This window comes from Schistocerca piceifrons, chromosome 3, assembly GCF_021461385.2.
Source record: "Schistocerca piceifrons isolate TAMUIC-IGC-003096 chromosome 3, iqSchPice1.1, whole genome shotgun sequence".
NCBI lineage: Eukaryota > Metazoa > Arthropoda > Insecta > Orthoptera > Acrididae > Schistocerca > Schistocerca piceifrons.
Window position 1 is genome coordinate 415,554,814 of NC_060140.1, and position 23,994 is coordinate 415,578,807.

General features: G+C 43.2%; 1 protein-coding gene and 1 pseudogene across 1 annotated transcript in view; one reads left to right on the forward strand and one right to left on the reverse strand.

The window, feature by feature from the left end:
• Positions 1–23,994, forward strand: part of LOC124788703 — a 366,395-nt gene that overhangs the window by 189,419 nt on the left and 152,982 nt on the right. The gene's annotated exons all lie outside the window — the stretch shown is intronic.
• Positions 18,702–18,819, reverse strand: LOC124790286 (annotated as a pseudogene).

Genomic DNA, 23,994 nt, shown 5'->3' on the forward strand with positions numbered 1-23,994 from the left:
CACCCTGCAGACCAAGCTACAAGGCCGAAATTACACTGAAGTAGCTCCAGGAGAGTGACGATGACCTCCAATTAATTCTCTGGAATTTACCTAGCATAACACTCCAGCTGCGCCATGGAGCAACAGCTCAGAGCGTCTCACGTAGTTTAGAGATATTACGTGTACTGCAGGCGCTGTCTACGGGGTGGTTATAATTAAACTTGAGCTACTTGAGAAGGCCCCGAAGAATAATTAATGCTCGGAGGACTATGAAATTTCGTGGAAACATCTGTAAGCACATGCAATGGAGGAGTAACGAATAAATCTTGAAAGAAATACATTTTAAGTTCCACATGAGAGGAATATAGTGTCTTGGTGGTTACACAGTTTGGAATAATCGGCCATTGACTCGGTTTTCTCCAAAAGTGTTACAGAGTAGCCGAGTGACCTCATGAGCAATGTGAGGTGGAGCTCCTCGAGCATCAAAACAACTGAGTCCGAAGCGTCTCTCACGCATAGGGCAGGAATCACATGTTGGAGAAGCAGACCACAGTTATGTGTACCGTTCACGCTGCATGTTCTAATTCTTAGGGGTCCTAGCTCTTTTTTTTTTTTTTTTTTTAATTATAAACCGTGCCGTGAAGCCACACCATACAGTGACAGGTTCATTACGCAGGGAGACTTCATAAACGATCGATGGCAATAGCCCCAAATATTACGATTATGAGTGTTCACTGCCCCAGTGAGCGTAAAGTGTGTTCCATCATTCCACAAAATGTTTTATGGCCACATGTTGTCAACTTCAACCCTTGCAACAATATGGAGAGCAACGTCTACTCCAATGTCTGCGTCACGCGACAAAAGTTAGGTAGTAATTTGCAGTTCTTGCGGATTATATTTCACAACGGTTCACAGCACTTTTCGAACGCTGGAAAACGAAGCAAACCGAACCACTCAACAATCCAAACTACGTAACCACCAAGATCAGTCTGAATCCTCTCGTGTGGAAATTAAAATGTGCTTCTTGCAATTGTTTGCTGGTTATTTTTCTTCTTACTAATGTTTCCAAAAGTTTTATTGTCCTACTATCGCCCGTTTCTCATGGTGCCCTCTCGAGTAGTGAAAGTTTAATTACAAAACTACCCGTTCATCGACCGGTATATCAATAATTCATACAAACCAAGTTCGACGAACTGCCGCTGCTAAATAATTACTTCGTTGTATTGGCGGTCACAGTTTTCTAAGTCATCAGATCATCCCGAAGACTGGTTGTATAGCCGGCCGAAGTGGCCGTGCGGTTAAAGGCGCTGCAGTCTGGAACCGCTAGACCGCTACGGTCGCAGGTTCGAATCCTGCCTCGGGCATGGATGTTTGTGATGTCCTTAGGTTAGTTAGGTTTAACTAGTTCTAAGTTCTAGGGGACTAATGACCTCAGCAGTTGAGTCCCATAGTGCTCAGAGCCATTTGAACCATTTGAACTGGTTGTATAATATTCACCTGTATATGAGCGAAGTCGAAATCAATCCCATGCGCGTCTAACAGTGGGAAGGATGTGGGAGTTCCGCCTTTATCTCCAGATTAAGATCCTCGTGGAAGCGGTTTTGCATTAATATCATGGCCGTCGAGTTTTTCTGTGTAAACATCTTTCCTAGTAAGGCATACTGACTGAAGGCTAAACACGCACCAAACATAATGTTTCAACAAAAGTTTTCAATTACACGTAGTCCGATTTCTGTACCTTCAAGTGCATATTTTTGAAATTAAATTATTCAGCAAGTTGGACAGAGCTGTGTGTCAATGATTTATAATAATAACTGTCAACATTGTATTTGCTTAAGAAATGACACAACCACAGCAAAGTATTCACAAACGCACGTATATTACGTTATTGTTAAGCATGTACAAAAGTAACGCTGCTAATTTTGAAAACATAATATCGAAAATATTAAGCAGCTAGGACAATATATATAGACTTTTAAATACGTAATGCCACCAAACAATTTCTTGAAAGAAAAATATGGTCCTTCAAATCCTTCAAACATGAGTTTTAGTGCCAAATAGCATTAATGAAGTAACTCTTCAGGCTTTCCCGGCGAGATCTTCACATGTGGAATAATCGGGTCTACTGCCGGACGTTTGTGTCGCTGTGGCACAATATCTCAGCCACGTAACTCGTTGCCTTCTTCAGGTGATACCTGAAGAAGGCAACGAGTTACGTCGCTGAAATATTGTGCCACAGCGACACAAACATCCGGCAGTAGACCCGATTACTCCACAAGCATTAATGAACTTAAACGACTTTATTCAAAGCTGTCATTGTATTTCAATGTAACAGTTAATTTTTCGTACACTCTTCTAATATTTCACCACAGATCTAATTTTATCACGATGGGAAAACAGTAGCTAAAACACTGAACTATGCCTTCATTACTCACAACAGTTTATTTTCAAGATCAAAGTTGCACAAAAAATGTCGCGTGCGTCCACTTTACAAAGTTTGTTGCGCTTATATGTTTTGCTGGACGTATGCATCGTCGAAGTAGGTATAACAATTATTTTAGTGGCGGACTGGCATTTTCCTCTCACTCGCACTGTCTCCTGTGAAATTTTGTGACGAATACTCCGTGACATTAAACGACAAGCTCCATCCTCTCAACTTACTACCCCTTTTATGAGGTCGCAGGCTTCCACGGTCAGGGTCAAACTGGATAAAATCATTCTGGGTATTTGGTTGAGCCATTATGAAAAACCAAAAAACCCACTAAAATACCAACGTTTCGACTGTCTTTGCAGCGTTCTTCTTCAGGGTGATTAACTATTGCATTCTGATGATGGTGTTATCCTACATAGTCTTATTTCGGCTGTCAGGTGACTATCGATGCCACATACTGGAATGCCACTTTACTATGGAGTGGCAGCTGAACGGCAGGCCATTGACTGTGCCACTCTCTCAGGTGTTTGGTAGACAATAGCGAATCGACGGCTTGTACACAGGGATAGTGTTTAGACGTTGGTGCCGCACCGCAGTTCTCTTGTAGCCATTCGTTTATGCTGTTGAAACCGGGTCATGTGGAGCTACTAGCGAACACACGCGTTCCACTGTATTGTAATTGCAGTCTGCCAGGCTGTCGGTAAGTTGTAGCCATCCTCCCTGCTCATGCCTTTAGGGTGTTTAGTTATTTCGATAGCCACTCTTTATTTTTCGCTGCTGCATCCACGGTTGCTCAGCAAGCACATGATGCCGCGAGATCCGAGATCTATTGAGGCCGACGAAAGATTCCATAGGTGCTCTCCACCCTGCAGGCTTTTACGTTCTGCGATGTGAATGTGGAGAAGTCTACGTTACTGAAACGAGGAGACCAGTCGGAGCGCGAACGCTACGTGCGACAGAGGCTTCACAACAAATCAGCAATAGCTGAACACCACCAGGACTGTGGCCGGTCTATTAAATTTGAAGAACCTCGTGTGCTTATTCGGCAGCAGGCACGCAGCAGCAAAAAATAAGAGAGGATATAGAAATACTTTAACGACCTAACAGAATGGACAGTGAGGATGGCTAAAAGTTACCGACGGCCTGGCTGTCAGCGACCTCAGTCCATTGGACCGTCGTATACCCGGGTATATGCAAGCGGCCAGCTGAGAAATGCCGTGCGACACCAACGCCTCGCGACAGGAAAACGCTACCCCTGAGTACAAGCTGCCGATTTTCTATAGCTTACCTTACTTCAAAATTCCCCATAGTATCTCAGTACCTGACGTCGGTAACCATCTGACAACCAAAATACAACAGTATATAGTGTAAGGTCATCACCAGAATCCACCTGTTAGTCGCCCTGAAGAGTCTGCAGCAAAGACGATCGAAACGTCTGTATTTTAGTTTTTACTGTTTCGTAATGACGCGAATTAAGACCCAAAATGATTGTATTCAAATAGTACCAATTTATTTATATCGAGTTACATCTCTTCTGCTGTTGACCACTATTACACCTCATTGCCGTTCAGACATTGTCGGCGAAGTCCTCAGCAAGAAGTATCATTTCCCTTTCGTATAGGTATCTCTCCGATATACACAAGGGAATATTGTCTTTCACAGTATACCTTCTACTATTTGCACAGCATTTAAACTTATAAAAAAAACAAAGAAACCTATCATTGCAAAATAATAAAATTTCAGGTTTGAACGGACAATACAAAAACAAAAATACTTCCACACACCACTAACAGGTGGCACTAGTCGTTACATTCGTAGCACATTTGCTCGTTTACTGACATGTATGACAAACTGAGAAAGAAAAATTGTGTGCCAATGCCTCGAACTGTCTGTGACATTTCACGCTGAATTCCTCGGCTCTGCCGTGTAATATTAAGTCTGCATCGGTATCGTGTGGACAACTGTGACGAATGTTTTTACAGTCCACTGTTTGTGTTATTATGGATAAATGCAGAATGATAGGAGGATGAAATCCGACCACCATCAGCAGCTCCACATTCCTGCACTTCGTGTTAAAAAGAAATTTGGGACTATATCACGACAATGGACAAAGACTTAAGGGTGACCGACCTCTCACTGGTCTCTTACCGGCAGGAGTCGGACTAGTAACACTAGCGCGTATAAATGATCTCTCCTATGGACACTGGTCGACACTTAATTAACGAAAAATCGCTTTTACATAAAATAAAATTGATGAATTTACTTTCTGTGGGGTATCTTCGCAAAATAAACATTTCTGACCATGAAATAAGCTACAAACAGCTTATATTTAATCAGTGCATTATTTTGTTGTATGATTATGCAGAATGTACAGCGACTAAAAATGTTATCACAAAAAATGTAGACATTACATAATTTCTGTCATGAAAACCACGAGGTGTTTCATAGAAATCGGATGAAGTAGATGAACAGGAAGGAGATAATACATGTGAAAACTTAATTTTAGTCTGGATAAAACTGGTGAAATTAGAAAAGCAAGCCAGCAAGACAATTAAAAAGTCATGAAATTTAAAAAAAAGAGATTTAACCTCAATGGAACTAAAAATAATGAGGCCAACGAGGTTTCCACGCAGAAGAACGTTGCAATGGTTCACGTTCAGCTGTTGCCAGCTACTATATCCTGCAGTGCGTTTCTCGTCAGCCTTCTTGAACGCCCCATTTCTTCCGACAACTCGCCTTTTTCGAGAGGCCGTTTCTCTATTGGGCTGCCGTGCCTCCATTCGCCTCAAGCGTAAAATCGGGCGAGGGTGCTGCCGCCTGCAGAGTTGAACGCTCTGTCGCTGGCCATTCTTCGAAGAGTTCGCACAATATCTTCCGCAGCTAACGGTTGCTAGTGTGAAAGGAGCCCCGACAGCACACCGTACTGCATCTCCTTCACTATGCTGTACGCACAGAGTACAATAGCCTACATCTCTATGCGAGAACCGAGCAGCTACCAGCACCTGCATCTTTCTGAGCAGACGGGATTCTGGTATCAGCACGACAAGGAGCTCCTATAGTAGTGATGGGGCAATCCCTGTTTACTCTTGAATTGACAATGAATAACTGATTTCTGTACTCTGATTTCTGCCTTCAGAAACACTTGATTACTTGCTTTACCACGCTCGCCTACGATGTTGCTCGAAATCGGAAACGAATGGGATTAATATTGATGTAAGAAACCCATGTAAAATGTGATGTTTTTAGTGTTTCGTCTGATTTGATTCCTCCCTCTTCCTTACTCGTGTTACTCTTTTCATCTCTGCATACTACCTAATTTTCGGTTTTAAACCACTAGTATAAATTAACTATTACTGGATGCCTTATCACATTGCATGAGACTGATTCTTCTCTTGGTAAGGATTCTCCACATATTCCTTTCGTCCACACTATCTAGAAGGAGTACATTTCGCACTGCCTATTTTATTTGTAGCATTATTTTAGTGAACCGAATATCGGATGCCTGCAGTCTCTTTTTGTCAGGATTCCAATTTTCTACGTCCAGCGTCCGTAAAACATTCGCTTCCCGGCGTACACTTTCAGCAATTTTTCCTGGAAATCAGTTTTTTCTTAAATAAATAGACCTTCTTCGATAGTGAAAGCTTTCTTCGCCTATAATCATCGGACTCTGACACCTTGTGTAGTCTTGTTTCTATGAGAAAGTTCTTCCAGTTCTTCTACGCCGTATGTTGCCAAATTTTGATGTGGTAGAGGTCAGTATTGTCCTTGCTAGTACGATAAATCCCTTCCCTCTTGTCTTTGTTTATGCTTAACCGACTACCTGTACGACGTATAATGCCAATACGTATAATAAACCTTTTAAAAAAAAGTCATTTCAGACCGTGAAGAGCAGCTGATAATTAAAGCTTTGTAACTTCTGGTTTCGATCATGTGATCATTTTCTGGTATTATGTATAGCAACGAGGAGAACAACAAAATACTTTTGACGTGTCACTGAACTAACACTTATTTCAATTACGTTGTAATTTCCGGTATCTTGTGTTTCGATAGCTTACTCATTTGATTTAAACTGGACTGCTGGAAAACTATTTGCTACTGAGTTAGTACTACGTGTAAACTTTTCCATGGCGGTTTTTAGTGTAGTGTGCGGAGAGTGTACCAAATCCCACCAACCTTACGAAGCGCAGCCACAATACCTATGCATAACATCTGTACACGTAAATAACGTATTCACCAAAATATCTTATTAAAGTAATTCATCTACGAGATTCAAAAACAAAATTCACATCTTGAGATGGATAAGACAGAACCATGCAAATACTTCTAATACTCTCCTCCCAGGTTCGCATATGGACCGGTGTGATTACATACGCAACAGTAAATAAATAAAAAAAACTATACGTTTCCTGTGTACCTATCGCGGGCATTTATAAAAAGAAGTGACACACGGAGGTAACAATATTGTAAATTTTTCGTGTAATCTATATCGCAAGTACCGTTTGATACGCTCGATAATTGTAATTGCTGTTACAAATTATGTATCAACTATGGTTGGCTGCCACAATGATTCTGCGGACAGCATTGTTAGTCGCTGTTATTGGCAGTGAAAGGTCTTCCTACTTGTATCGATACAGAACACCGAAATCCATCGCTTAATAAAATATTTACACGCAGCACACTCACGTAACGTGTAGCAAGAGGCACTTCGAAAATGTGTACGCTAGCAGGTATTCTGGCAACATTTTGGGACGAGACAATGAACGGAAGTCAGGACATGGGCGGTCGCGTCGTTGGCACTTACAGGGTGAGGGCGTCCCCCTCTGGTGGCAAAAACAGCGTCAATGCGGCCTGTGACGCGCCCAATTGGCCTTCCAGCGATCTTTGCTGTTCCGCCTTCTATTGCTGGATAAAGGTAAGTTGGAGATCAGAATGATTCGAGGGGAGCGGTCTCAGGATTACAGGCTTCATCCACATAACATCTGATACACATTCCGATCAACTGCAAAGATTATTAGAGCAAAGTTGCAGTCCGTTTAGAAATAGCTTATTGCGTGGCCTTGCAGCAACGAAGGGTACCAAGTGATTATAATGAGCGCAGGTTATTACCAATTGCAGATACGGTCATCTTACAGTTGCACATAATTACGCTTATATATCGCTGACGTCAGTCTCTTCTAAGATGTTTTTCACTCCTTTTCATAGAGAAAGAAAATCTCCTCTGTAGTAATTAACATGGCTTTCGCAAACAGAAGTCTCGAGAAACTCAGCTCGCTCTGTTCGTCCTTGAGATCCGAATTGCCGTGGACAATGGTGTCGAGGTTAATGCCGTCTTCCTTGACTTCAGAAAGGCGCTCGAAGTAGTTTTCGGCGTCGCTTTGTGAAAAATAAATACGAGCTTACTAGTATCAGATCAGGTTTGTGAATACGTGGTCCAGTCACTTTAATGTGACCACCCAGTCAAAAGCTTCAAAAACCACTTTTTGCAGAGCGAACCGCTGCGAGACGTGCAGCAAGAGTCAACGAGGTTCTCGAAGGTACTGACAGGGATGTGGGGAAATGCTGACTCCAGCGCCCTGGCCAGCTGCGCTACGTTTCTCGGTTGAGGACCCAAAGCGCTAAGAACGCGATAGAGGTAGATGGTCACACAGATTCTAGACTTGGTTTAAATCCGGGGACCAGCGGGGTACGATAAACCATCCTAGTGGTACATTCTGAGCTATGTGATACGTAGCATTGTCGTGCTGGTAGATGCTGTCGTGGCGAGAAAAAACAACCTACATGTTGGGGTGGACATAATCTGCGGGCCGTTGTGGCCGAGCGGTTCTAGGCGCTTCAGTCCGGAACCGCGCGACCGCTGCGGTCGCAGGTTCGAATCCTGCCTCGGACATGGATGTGTGTGATGTCCTTAGGTTAGTCAGGTTTCAGTAGATCTAAGTTCTAGGGACTGATGACCTCAGATGTTAAGTCCCATAGTGCTCAGAGCCATTTGAACCATTTGGACATAATCTACAAGGATAGATGCATACTTCTATTGATCCCTTGTGCCTTCCAGAATGACATCACCCAGGTAACACCATGAAAGCATTTCGCACACCATAACGCTCCCACCTCCGGCCTGGACCCTTCGGACGATTATTGCAGGGTATTTGCTTTCAGGGGTTTCGCACCGTACACAGCAACGGCCATCTATCCGATGGACTATAAAACGTAACTTGTAAGAAAGGCCACCAGTCTCCATTCAGAAGGCGTCCGGTTGCGGTACTGGCATGAAAATTTCAGCCTTCGTCGCCGATGAACAGCAGCCAGCATTGGTGCATGAACCAGGCGGCTGCTGCGGAGGCCCATAGACAGCAATGCTCGCTGAACGGTCGTTGAGGAGACACTACCGGGTAGTCCCTTGGTCCATCTGAACAGTCAGATGCTCAACAGTTCCACGTCTATTCGCCCGTACACATACCTGCAGCCGTCGCTCACCCTGTCATCTATGCCCCTTGGTGAACCACAGTCATCTCGGTGCCGTTTTTGGATAGCGCCATTTTGCCATGCACAGTATACTTTAGCCACGGTGGCACGCGAACAGTTTTAAAACTTAGCCGTTTCGAAAGTGCCTCCACCCTTGGCCTGAAAATCAATGATCATGCCCTTTTGGACATCGGATAAACAGTTCCGTTCCCGCATTTCGAGAACGACAACACTGCTTTCTGTGTCCCCCGACACGCTTTATTTACCGTGCACTACAGGTGCTGCTACCTGCCGTCCGTGAGTGGTTATTGACGTTGACGTCGAGTACGGGTGGTAGTCACATTAATGTGACTGGACCGTGTATATTCTTGACGAGACTAAACTCTGAAATAGCCAAAAGAGTGATATAGGACCATTTCGGATTACTATATATATATATATGGCTTCGTGAGTGGAGTATTCGTGAGTAGAGTCGGAAACGCCGGGAGGCTATAAGTGGTTAATGCTTTTGTAAATTTGAAAGTTACAATGCAAGAAAACTTTTGTGAATGGTAGGAAGATCTGCAGAGTATTAACGCTTGGTACACGAACCCGAATCACACAAAACCTTGGTGGCGGGGAGAAGGGGGCCGATGATTCATTATTATTCGATTACACTGTCGGTGATGAGTCAGAAACAACAACAATCGTAATACGTCTAGTCGTAATCATCCAGTGCTATATTAAGTTGACCACATAAAACTAGTTACAATGAAAGCATATACCAGGCTCAGATTAACTGGGAAAGTGGTGACTTTCAAAGCACTTCTTTGACCAATGCTTTAGTATTTCTCTTCCATCTGGGACCTTTGTCATGCTGAATTAATAGAGACGAAGGGAAGACCAAACAAAGAGTGATGAGTTTCGTCATGCGATCGTTTAGAAAGCGGGCGAATGTATTACGGAGACGATCAACTAAGTCCAGTGGCATACCTTATAAGGCAGGCGTGGTGTATCGCGGAAAGGATTCACTGTTGAAATACTGTGTTTATACTATTAAGAGCAGGGTGACATATTACTACCACTCTTCTCGCTAAATGGCCACGATGAGTAAAAACGAGACATTAGTGATCTTACGACGCTTACCGACGTTGGTTCCATTCGCGAACGGAACACGGATTAGGGGAAATTGCATTTATAACAGAAATCCTTACACCAGACCCCGTAAGCTACGTTGCGAAGTATAGATGTAGATGCAGTACTTATGTCCAGGGAACGAGCTGACAATACAGGATGCACAACGAGCTCACACAGCGAGGATCGGATTTTTAAGCATCACTTGCTGTAACGTCTCTCCTAGCTAAAATAGAGTCGTCAGGAGGTCTCCAATCGTGTGTGAAGACGCCTTTACTGCAGTAATCCTTCGACTTAATTTTCCCGTGCGCGTCCAATCGGATTTTGTCCGTGAAGCCAAGCAGCCATTCCTGTCTGTTATTTGACTGCAGCTCGTCCACGAGACCAGCCTAGATCTACATCTACGTCCACATGCTACTCCGCAAATCACTTTACAGTGCCTAATGCAGGATACTTTATTTATCAGACTGCAGTCCTCACTGCGCAAGTAGGAAACACGTGCAATCGCCTTCTAAGTATCAAATAATGTCAAACCTGAAGATAACGCTAGCTCCACCGATTACACACTTTTCACAATACCGGCAGCATTGCAAAGTGCCACAGATGGACGCTAGTTGCACAAGCTGTGAGAATCATGCACCAGGCTAAACCGAAACTCATCCGTTAATCCCAATATTGATTGGTTCCGCTCAAGGCGGTAGATGCATCAGATTCGCTTAGCCCCAATGTACAGGGAGTGGACAAAAATACAGGAACATCAACGAGGCAACACATTACGACGCCTAACACGATGTAGGAAAACACTTGGCATTCAGAGCAGTGGTCTCGGAATGGATAAATACAGTTTCTGAATGGTTTTCAAGGGAATCTTATACCATTCTCTTCCACTTTCTTACTGCAATGGCAAGTCAGGTAACGATGATGGAGATGTGTACCGAACCCCCACCCTTCTCCCTAAAATAGACCACAAAAGCTCAATAATATTGAAATTAGATGACTTTAGTGGCCAAGGAAGATGCGGCAATTCATGCTCCTGCTTACAAAACCAGACCTGGACTATGCGAGATGTGAATAGGGGCCTCGCCATCTTGGAAAACAGTATCACCATTGGGGAACAAATATTGTGCCGTGGGATGGACCTGATAACCCAAACTTGTCATATAATCCTTGGCAATAATGTGACCTTAAAGCGTAATCATGAGGCCCATGGCAAACCACGATATGGCTGCCAAAATCATGACAGAATCCCCGCTTTGTTTCACTCTTTGGACGTAAACTCGACCAAAAGTTGGAAACAGTCTACAACAAGGCTCATCCGAGCAGACGACTTTCTTCCCACTGCTCCGTAGTCTAGGTTGTATGGCTTTCCGCACCATGTTTTCCTGTTACGGTGATTTGCATCACTGCATCCTATTTGCAGCAGTCTAAGGAGAGTAGTGGGTAAAGCATTCAAGGAGTTCAAAAGTAAAATTCTCTCTACCGATCATACAGATTTTGAAATTTATAGCTAGTAATGAGTTTTTGATCCAATCTTTACTCATGCAGTTCGACATTTTCCTATATTACCGTCATCCTGCGAGATTACGGTCTACAACCTGGCTTGCTCACGGTGATGTTTTTAAGCCACGTACTGTTATTGTTTTGGTTTTCACGAATGCCTGTTATTGCATGAGTAAAGCTAATGATGCTTTCCAAGGCTCATCCACCGCCTTTTCACATTTTGAACGATGTGTTATCTTATAACCATTCATATATTTTGTACTAAGCTGTTAAATGACTTTGACAAATGTTCTATTTTACTTTTAGAATTGTCTCACCATTATTTTTGCTCAACTTTTGTACAGTGTTTTGTATTGTACCTGATTGTACATAATATTCTTAGGCTACGTTTCCTGCATGTGTTATAGATCTGAGGATGGTTGCAGACAGGAGACAGCAACCGTAAATATTTTCTCAAGAAGGCATTGACCGTCCACAGTGGGATACATGTAGCAACAGTTGCGGCGGTTGGTTTTGAAATAATAAAGTTTACTTACTTTTTTCTATGTGTATCGTTTTCATTTGAATGCTCTTGAAACATACCATCATTCCCTTGTAAAAGAGTAATTTTGGGCCAGGTTAATTTTAGTGCATCGCCATCCAAACTGTTATTATTAGCGGTTAAGATGGCGGTGACTGGTAGAGAGGCTCCTGGTTCGAAGGAGATCGCCAGAAGCGCAGGGAGCGAGCAAGGTCATTCAGCCTCACTTTTGTCGCGGTCCTGGATGTGTCAACATGTAGCGTCCGCGTTGTCAATGTCCATGATACAGGACCCAGCGGTTGACACCATATTTGCGAAAGTCTGCCTCCAAAGCCTCAGGTATTCATACGAATAGCGGCAGTCTTGGAAACTCGAGTATGACGTTGTATTCTCAAACGTAGATGATCTGCGTGATTCGCACGATCGGACAGTCGTCGCCCGCCGTCTGCATAATACCACGAGGTGCCGTGGACGGCAGGCTAGGTGACACGTCATCCTACTCCACTGTTGTTCCTCTCCCTATGTTGTTTCTGTCACTCTCTCGCCCTACAGTGGTTTTCCTGATACCATTTTGTAGCTTTTGTTTTTAACTGACGATCACATGTGAAACCTGGTACTGAATACTAGTGCACTCTTTCCCTCCAAGTTTGTGCTTAATATTCATTTTCCTGTTCCTTTGTAAATCTTAAATGCACAATACATTTCAGTAACCGGGTCAAATATGAGCTATTCCCATTGTTATGACTGTGTTACTGTCCTTTATGTCCACCTGCAGCCCCATGATTTTTAGTGTCATCATCCTTCTGACTAGTTTCATGCGGCCCGCTAGAAGTTGCTTTTCTGTGACAACTTTTTCATACGAGAGTAGCAGTTGCAACCTACGCCCTCAGATATTTGCTGGATGTATTCTAGTCTTCCTCTGAATTTTTTACCCTTCTCAGTTCCATCTAGTACCGTGAAAGTTTCTTCCTGATTTCTTAACAGATATTCTGTTATTGTGTTACGTCTCCCTTTTCAGTGTTTTCCATATATTCCCTTCTTCGGCCATTCTGTGGAGAACCTCCTCATTCCTCACCTTACGTCCACTTAATTTTCAACATGTGCCTGTGGCACCACATCTCAAATGCTTCGATCCTACAGTCCTTGTATCAATCACTACCATACAACGATTTGCTCCAAACGCACATTCTCAGAAATTTCTTCCTCAAAGTAAGACCTATTTTTGATACTAGTATTCTCTTGGCCAGGAATTGCCTTTCTGCCAGTGCTAGTCTGCTTTTTATGTCCCCCTTGCTCCGTCCGTCATGAGTTATATTCCTGTTTAACTAGCAGAATTCCTTAATTTCATCTACTTCATGATCAACAGTTGTGATGTTAATTTTCTCGCAGTTCTCATTTCTGCTACTTCTCATTACTTCCGTATTTCTTCGATTTAGTCTCAAACCATATTCTATGCATATTAGACTGTTCAATCCTGTAATTCTTCTTCAGTTTTCACTAAGAATAGCAACGTCATCAGCGAATCATACCATTGATCACCTTTCACATCGAATTTTTATTCCACTTGAACCTTTCCGTCATTGTTTCTTCAATGTATTGCTTGAATTGTAAGGGTGAAAGACTACATCTATTTCTTACACTCTTTTTATCCGAGCACTTCGTTCTTGATTTTCCATTCGTATTGTTCCCTCTCGGTTCTTGTACATATTGTACATCACCCGTCTTTCCACATACCTTACCTTAGTTTTTCTTAGAATTTCGAACAGATTGCATCAATTTATATTGTCGAACGCTTTTTCCGGGTCAACAAATCCTAAAAACGTGTCTTTATTTTTCTTCATTCTTACTTCCATTATCAGCGACAGCGACAGAACTGCCTCTCTGGTGCCTTTACCTTTCCTTAAGTCAAACTGATCGTCATCTAACAGATCCTCAGTTTTCTTTTCCTTTCTTGTGTGTATTATTCGTGTTAGCAATTTGGATGCGTGAGCTGTTGAGCTGATTGTGCGATGATTCTCGCACTTATCGGCTCTTGCAATCTTCCGCACTGTGTGGATTATGTTTCCCCGGAAGTGTGTTGCTATATCGCCAGTTTCATGCATTCTATATACCAACGTTAATAATCATTTTATTGCTACTTCCCTTACATGGTTTTAGAAATTGCGATGGAATGTTATCTATCCCTTCCGCCTTTTTCGAACTTAAGTCTTCCAAAACTCCATGATAAGTTTGGATTAACGGATGTTTAAAGTCACTACTTGACTCACGCCTGTTAAGCCGTATCGAGTAAGGTGGCCTCTAAGGCCTCACGGTACTACATCAACTTCTCTGGCTTCAAGTAGTGATAGGTGAGCTATACCACCACATTTTCGCAACGGCCTTAAGGGCTGGGATACACAGTTTTTTGCTGTCAGACATTTTGGACTCTCAGATTGTTATAGCAGAAGGGCAGATTTTCACTGATAGTTACTGCCTGATAGTTCCCTGCGAATACTTTCTTAAGGTGTCTGAGAATCTTACGCGAGCATATACCGGAACTATTTACACACAACATGATGAGAGTGTCTGTGGGATCTGTGAGCTCACTCTCCGCGAGATTTTTCTAAGTTCTGTGCGTGGAGGAAGAGGGTGCGATGGAAGAGCGCCGGGCTGCAGTGGTACTTTTAATATTTTTTGTGGAAAAGGAAGAACTAAACGACTGTGTTCTTGCTGGATAAGAGAGCCTAGGATGATTTTGAGTATGCAAGTTTCTCATTGTAGAGCTTGTGAGCATTAAATCTACACACTGTCGAAATTTTACGAAAATAACAGCGATAGAGATGGAAGATATACTCTTTATAAATGGATCCAAAATTGCCAAATTAGATACTATAGTGCGTCAGTCCATTAGTGTTATAGACAGACAGCTCGTGACACTAATATCTGTAGCATCACCTACGATTATTCTCTTAGGGTTTGGTAAAGTAACATTTACAATGAAATAACATCACACCAATTTCTTCTTGATACCAGTAGAACTTCGAAAGCCTAATAGGGCGGGTATAAACGATGCATTTCCGGACCTACATTTATCTTATTGTTTTTACTTGTATTGACTTAAGGAAACACTCTTAGCTTCCTAAAGGTCTATTTTTCAACACCTAATATAATTATATAAACAGCAAATTCTATGTCCTATAATATTATAGATGTAGATGCATTATTTGAAGTTAAAGGGCAATTTTCCGAGTTCCAAAACCATTACTTTCGAACATAGCATCACTTGTCTCTCTGTGTTAAGGAAATGCTCTCCTGATTACTTGAATTGTGGATATTCTGGTAAATTTCTTGTGTGGAGGTGCTAAAACCTGTAGCCACTTCAGCCAACAAACTTTGCTTCTTATCTTAGTTCCTGTAGTCCCATGTCTATACATTCCGTAATGCTGACCTTCCTGCGAACTAATTAAATGCAGAAATTCGACCTGAGTCCACTTTCTGCCAGCTTTACTCATTACTTTGTTCGTTGCTTACCCATCCTCCTACGCTAAGTGCTAAAGCGGCAGACGAAATATCGATGTATCGATATTTTATGCAAAAATATAGATATACGTCGGCTATGTCGCTTGCGCAGGTATATCGGAATAGTATATCGATATGTGGACATCAAAATGGCAATACCAAGTGGGGATAGTTTTATTTTATATTTTATTTTTTTCGCAGTTTTCGAAAAGCCTTCGAAATTGTTCTTTTGAAATTGTCATAGAACATAATTTTACTTTCACTGTGTGAAGGAGTCTTACACTTTTGAGCTTTCATCACGTCCAGTCTTTCTCTTTGACTGTGTGAACCAAATATCGGTGGCACAAAGAAGGGGCCCGAATGCATTTCGGGGTGGCTGTGTGAACGGAATAACGAAATTTCCGATGTGAAGAAATAGCACACCAGTTGCTTTAAACAATTTTTAACGCAACTTATGTGCTATTTCATCACATCAGCTGTCTTCAAAAATTAGTTGCTGAAGACGAGAACAAAAATCTAAATGACAAGACTGGTCTCTGCGGTGAGTGGAGACCAGCCTACCAGCAGAAACTGCAACATTTAACTTAACCATGCAGTTTTGACACCACAGCTGCTAGGTCACTGGCGTTTCCAGAAATGAAAAAAATGGAGAAGTCAACATGAAGTTCAAATGCCTATGAAATCTTATGGGACTTAACTGCTAAGGTCATCAGTCCCTAAGCTTACACACTACTTAATTTGAATTATCCTAAGGACAAACACACACACCCATGCCCGAGGGAGGACTCGAACCTCCGCCGGGATCAGCCGCACAGTCCACGACTGCAGCGCCTGAGACCGCTCAGCTAATCCCGCGCGGCGGACATGAAGTGTTCTGGACAAATCCGATATGTGACGAAACCGAACGACGGACCCAAGGGGCTCGTTTCATTGTGCCACTAACATACAGTACCCATGGTTAACAAGGTGGTGCCGACCGCGGTGGTCTAGCGGTTCTAGGCGCGCAGTCCGGAACCGCGCGGCTGCTGCGGTCGCAGGTTCGAATCCTGCCTCGGGCATGGATGTGTGTGATGTCCTTAGTTAGGTTTAAGTATTTCTAAGTTCTAGGGGACTGATGACCACAGATGTTAAGTCCCATAGTGCTCAGAGCCATTTGAACCATGTTTGAACAAGGTGGTTATCGCCAAGAGTGAACGGGCACTGTTTTCCTTTCAGTTCTGGCTCTAAGGGGGATAAGTAGGCTGCTTGCTTGTTGATGTGCGGAATGTCTAATAATTAATCAATGCTTAAAACTACAGCTCTAAGACCGGCAATATATTTACAATTTGCAGCCGACATTTTCGGAGGCGAGTACGTCTATGTTTATTGCGTCGACAAATCGATATATCGATAGTTCTTTTTTGTATACCGAGGATATGTATTGAAATTTCTTAAATATCGAAATATCGGCTTCCCGATATTTTAAAAAATATCAACAGCCGTACTGAGTGGTAGGCGCGTCTGACTGCTATGCAGCGGGCTCGGGTTCGATGGCCGGCCGGTTCGGAGATTTTCTCCGCACGGAGACTGGGTGTTGTGTTGTTCTCATCATCATTTCGTCATCATGTACACGTAAGTCGCCCAATGTGGCGTCACTCGAAAAGACTTGCAACTCGAGGCCGAACTTCCCCAGATTCGGACTCCTGGCCATCGGTGCCATACGATCATTTCATTTCAGTACGTGTCCATCGTGACAGTAGTCTCAACTGTCCTGACAATGAATGTACACATTTACAGAATAAGTCGTTGCAGTGTTGAAGTGGAGCAGATATTAGCGCGCTTGTTTGTCATTCATAGCATCGGTTCTCTCCAATGACAACTTTTTTGTTTGTCTGTTAATTCTGAAAACACGTCTACGATTTTTTTTTATACTTTTGCTCCGTGGCAGCGTTTACGTGTAGAACTTACGAAATTGGCTAACTGCTCGTGGCGTTCGTTTAGGAGGTAAAACGGAAGATTTCTTCACTCAGAAACATACCACGGCCACAAATTATAGCTCAAAACACGTAGATTTCTGGGCACTTTTATGTAATGTATGCATGAGTACGGTAAAATATATTACCAAGTTGCGGTAGTGTACAAACTCTGAAATACGCAAGATGGCCGCTCAGCTCTCTCCGAGTACTCTCTCAACGATGCCGGTATAGTTTTTCTTGAGAGGTACGGCGAGCAGCACTCGAGAGATGGAGGTTTCTGTCCCAGACGAGAGGTCTGAGCTCGCACAGAACTTTGAGATCTTTGGCCTCTCAGACCCTGCCACCGAGCTGACTCTCGGCGCTGTTTACACGACACGTATTACTCGCAAAAGACTGAAAAGTTCTCACGTATGGACACGTCAGTACGTCGTTCACGCTGTGTGCCGAGTGCTCGTCCGGCGGGCCGCGCCGCGCTCCAGTGTCCGCAGGGCGCCAGGTGTGTGTCCTTGGGCCCGGGCGCAGAGTTTCGCAACGGCCGCCCGGGCCGGTCCGGCTGCGTGGCGTCCTCGGGAGCGGAGTTGAATAACCGCCAAGCAGGCGGCGGCTCTGCACTGCGGACGTGGACGCCCGCCAGCGGCGGCGCGACGCCACGCCGCGAGGTAAACAACGTGCTTTATGGCTGCCCGCTGCCGGCCCCGCGTCCGCTGGGCAGCCTTCCACCTCCACTGTGTCTTCACAACAAAAATACACACCAGGGGAGCCGTGCGATGCTTTCACACTTCTACAGTTGTAAATAATGTCCGTATTTGCGATAACTGTAGTCGTCGGGATAAAAGTAATTGTGTGAATCAAGAAATAACAATTTTAAAAACTGGCCAAGTGCGAGTATCAATCGCTCACTGATGATTCCGTACAAACTTGATTGCGTTCATCCGTCCTTGGAATCGAGAATCTCAAAGATGTTTGCCTGTTATCGATATCGATGCTGGCAAGACTCTGGTCCCGGGAATTCCAGCGCCGTATCAAAATTTCCACAAAAAAAGGACTCCGTCTTCAGGCCACGAGTGGCCTACCGGGACCATCGGACCGCCGTGTCATCCTCAGAGGAGGACGCGGATAGGAGGGGCATGGGGTCAGCACACCGCTCTCCCGGCCGATATAATGGTATTCTTGACCGAAGCCGCTACTATTCGGTCAAGTAGCTCCTCAATTGGCATCACGAGGCTAAGTGCACCCTAGAAAATGGCAACAGCGCACGGCAGCCGGGATGGTCACCCATCCAAGTGCCGACCACGCCCGACAGCGCTTAACTTCGGTGACCTCACGGGAACCGGTATATCCACTGCGGCAAGGCCGTTGCCATCAAAGTTTCCATAGCCATACTAAAAGAAGCTAGCAGGGGACTTCAGTTTATATATACAGAGAGACAGTATTTAATAATACATTTACTATTTACTTACGAAAACATGTGTACAAGTCACAATTTATGAATTACAATTTAACAACTTGCAATTTAATTAGTTTGCTTTACTTGTACTGTGAAACCTTGTTTCTTGCAGAACTTCGTGATTCTAGCTCAAAGCAAAGTTGATGAACGAGCTTGCGAGTCCGCAGCTCGTGGTCGTGCGGTAGCGTTCTCGCTTCCCACGCCCGGGTTCACGGGTTCGATTCCCGGCGGGGTCAGGGATTTTCTCTGCCTCGTGATAACTGGGTGTTGTGTGATGTCCTTAGGTTAGTTAGGTTTAAGTATTTCTAAGTTCTAGGGGACTGATGACCTCAGATGTTAAGTCCCATAGTGCTCAGAGCCATTTGAACCATTTGAACCAGGTGTCAATCATCTGAGCAGTTGTAAACAGTAGACTCATGCGAAACTTTGCACTTTCATAGTTCATCGTTGTAAATAATGGTAGTATTTGTATTAAGTGTACCTATTGGGTTAACGATAGTTGGCAACAATGAAAAATATGTTTGTCGTTTCGGATTGGCAACAATGAAAAATATGTTTGTCGTTTCGGAAGTTATATTCCTTTGGAAAATACAAGTTGTACAAGTTAATGGACTACCGCAATGGTCGGTTATTGTCTATGGCAGTGCTTAACAAGTTCTTTAAAACAAATTGTATTTGTAATAAGATAATATGAAAAGGGAGTCTCTTATTCGTATTTAATAAGTTAGCTTCGTTAAATATAGGTATGAAGCTGGGCATCCATGAGGCATTTTTGCCTACGACAGTTAAAAATCCCCATTTTGCTAAAATTTTCCACAAATCTTAAGTTGTAGCGAAAATCAATATGTAGTGTCAGAAACGGGTTGAAAAGCCTTTTACAAGGATATTGCTCTTGTCGTGGTATCCCAGTCAGGCGCGGATGCAACAGGAGGGGCGAGATACGGAGGGGACATGGGGAGGGGGCGAGTGTCATGAGGGTCCTAACCACACTACCTCCCCCCCCACCCCCACCCCCCAAAACATATGTCAGTAAAAGTTTTATACCGCTGTTTATATCAACACCCAAAGTTCCCAGCTAAAATATGGAAGCACCAAATGATACGTGATTCCTTAATCGTACCACACTTACACACCATATCTTAAAAACCATAAAAGAGGAATCGGGATGGAATCATAGTTGGTAGTCACAGTTTATAATTAAGACAGTTTATTGACCTTACCCCTTAAAAAAATTGACAAATACAAATTGTGAACGAGCCACTACATGAAACTCTGCCAATACAGTTAGAAACCCAACGTACTCAGTACTCTAACAAACAATTCCAAATTAAGAAAACCGGGTTACTGATAAACTTAAGAACTTCAAACTCCCATATAGGACTTCCCTCAAAACAGATATAATGAAACAATTACAGGTAAAGGGTGACTTAATAACACTTTAACACTAGTGCCAAGCTAAGATGCCATTTCATAACATGATAGAACCACTTAAATAAAAAGACTACAACAGAAACACTGATATTAAAAAAATAAATGTTCACGTGCTCAGACGTGTTAGTAAAAAATTACTAGAAAAAGCTGCACAAGGAACTCAGCAGCTGCTATGTAGTTTAAGGTTTAGCCAGTTGCCAGTCCCTTCCTTGACGGAAGGAAGGTAAATACTAAACTTCGGAAGGCGGTATGTGAACAACTGGGGTAGTGGCCAGGTTCTTAAACACTGCCAGGCCTAGACCTCGGATGACATTTCACTCCCCGGCAAGGCGCTGGCACACTCAAAAGTTTCTACCCTAATCATAAAGACATTCCAGTAACTCTGAAACATAGAAACACTCGGCACAACCTTTGACTCACTTACTGTATTAACAGAGTGCAGGCTTTAAAAATGGCAATATAAAATCACTTGTTTGCGAGAGACACAAAGCACTAGTAAAACTTCTGACAAAATTTTCAAATAACGGCCACCATTTAACTAGGCCAACTGAGCTCTTCCATACCGTCTTAAGGTTCGACTATGAAAGTCTCACCATAGTAATAATGTTGAAAATCTCTGAATGCGTCGGTGAACAATTACGAAGACTTACTCCGTATCAGGTACACAATACGAGGGATCGGGTCCCACAGCTTCAAATTTTTTCCCCAGCGAAGTCACAGAACTTGTATCTCCAAGCTGCCCATGTCGACAAAACTTCCCACCAATTTCACAACACAACGTGTAACGGTCATCCCGGTCGTTCGGCAACTGTTGACACTCGTCTCCCCACGAATGTCACGAGATCTCGAGCTTTACCCGTCGAAGGCTAACAACCAACTCGCTTCGCCTGCCAAGCCGCAAGATAAGACACGCGAAAGGCAAAGATAGCTTACCTCAACCACAATCGATCTCAACGATACATGAACAAAATAAGACTGACGCCAGCTCGCCACGGCTTACCAAAAATACATTTCCATAACTTATACGGTGTAGGAAAACCGTTGGCTTTTAAGAAATATTCCAGTTGTCTCGGAATGGTTGAATACAGGTCCTATATGGTTTCCACGGGTATCTTACATCATTCTTCCTGCAAAATTGTATCCAGTTCAGGTAATGATATTCGAGGTGAATATCGATCACGCGCCCTTCTCTCCAAAATGGACGACAAAGGCTCAATAATATTGAGATCTGGTGGCTGTGGTGGGCAGGAGAGTTGCAGCAATCATCCTCGTGCTCAGAATACCAGTCCTGGGTGCTGCGATCTGTGCGAGCAGGAGGCCTGTTGTCTTGGAACACAGCACCGCTATTGAGGTGCAAACGTTATACTGGACCTGATGAGCCAGAATGGTCATATAATCCTAGCAAAAATCCGACCTTGCAAGAGTAATCATGAGCCCATTGAATACGACGATATGGCTGCTGAAATCACCACTGAACCTCGCCATGTTTCGCTCTGGGCAGCAAATAGGCTTCATCGTAGGCTTGGGATGGAGTGCGCCAGATGTAAACTAGAAGTTAGAAACCGTGTCAGACAAGACGCACTCGATTAAATAAGTTTCTTTCAATACTCCACGGCCAGGTCTTACGCCTTTGCACCTCGGTTTCCTGTTACGAGCATTTGCATCCCTGGCGAGTGGTTTTGGAATTCCAGCTCACCATGTAGTTCACAGATTACGGTGCTCCCTTCGTGTTTTTTGGGTACTTACACGTTCGAGAGTGCGACATTCAATTCTGTCGTCCTGTTCCTTTTCGTCACAATCCTCTCCAATGTCCGTCTGTTACGATCACTCAATACACACTTTCTTCCGCGTTGTGACTTCGCGGATTATTTTTTCTCTGTATGCGGTATAAACCTTGGGTAAGGTGCATTTTGGTTGCGGAAGCACCCACCACAGGAGCGCTAACGATTTGCCCACGTTCAAATTCATTTATTTCAGACATAATACACTCACAACTACACAGAACGCTGTTCTGACCACTACTCGCACGTGTAACGTTTTGAGGACATTGCACAGGTTTTGTTTGTGGTCAAATACAGCAGCGCCTCCTGCAGGCTTGGTTAGCATCTACATTTATTTTCGAATATGCATTCCTCGCGGTTTTTCCACATTTTTTCCATCCCCTGCAGTAGCATGAAAACTAAGAAAATGTCAAGGAATTCTACAAACTACAAGCTACGTTTAACATAGTATACTTTTCAGCTGCATAGTGAGGAACTGTCTATTTGGACGTATTTGCATCCTAACCAGCAACATTCCAGGCTGGTAATGGTGCACATTCATAGGCCATGACTATACATGCTATCAACAACAAAGCCGACACGGTTCACGTCTGTGACAGGAAGAACTATCAGAACACAGAAAGTTGTTCAAAAAATGTTCAAATGTGTGTGAAATCTTATGGGACTTAACTGCTAAGGTCATCAGTCCCTAAGCTTACACACTACTTAACCTAAATTATCCTAAGGACAAACACACACACCCATGCCCGACTCGAACCTCCGCCGAGACCAGCCGCACAGTCCATGACTGCAGTGCCTTAGACCGCTCGGCTAGCAGAAAGCTGTGTACAGGAAAACAGAAAGAGAAAAAAACTACCACTAAGAACAAAAAAACAAAGACTGGCACCCAGAAGATAAATAGAAATGACAGATAGGCCAGTATTCACCCTTCATTTATAGGCCTGCATAACTACAGTCTGTAGACCTGTGCTTAGTGAAATACTGATGACAATGGTGAGCGCACACTTCGAATTTATGCTGTGTAAAGCATTAACTTTTCAAAGATGTGAGCACCTGTTGCTATCATAGCTCTTAAATTAATGCCGTGGAGCATGTACTTTTCAAGTTTTCAAATGCTTAATTTCTCTGAATTCCAATTTGTCGGACGTTATTCTAAAGCAATGTATTAAGCACTGATGTAGACAAATTGTTATAATAAAACATTTGTATATTGTATTGTAATTAAACAATTTATTACTATCTTAAAACATTTTATATACTTAATCAAAATATCCACGGGTGTACTGCCGGTCTAGTGTCCAACGGGCATAATATTTCGGCGATCATACATGTCGCCATCATCACCTGATGATGGCGACATGTATGATCGCCCAAATATTGTGCCCGTTGGACACTGTAGACCGGCAGTACACCCGTGGATATTTTCATTATCAAATACGCCGGGAGAAACTCAAGAATCACATCATACAACTTTACGGGGAGGAGATGTACCGCAGCATGAAGAAATTTGAAAAGTTGCGCCACCGTAACCTGATGATGGCGACGTTTATGATATGATCTTAGTAAGAAGTTTTTTAATACGGTAAAAAGCTAGTGCTACTTTAGATTACCTTCCATTAGGAACATAGGAGCACTCAACGACTGTTTTATGACTTTCTAATGACAGAGCACACCAATCGGTCGTCATTTTCCTGCTGATTTTATTCGGCAAATCTAGATTTCGACCATTTCATAGTATCAGTGCATGTTCTAGTACGTCAGTCCCTGTTATTCGGGCTTCTGTCCAGTTCTTTCAAGACTACTGAAAGAACTGTAACAGAAGCCCGGACAACAGGGGAATGACATACTAGAACATGCACTGATATTATGAAATGGTG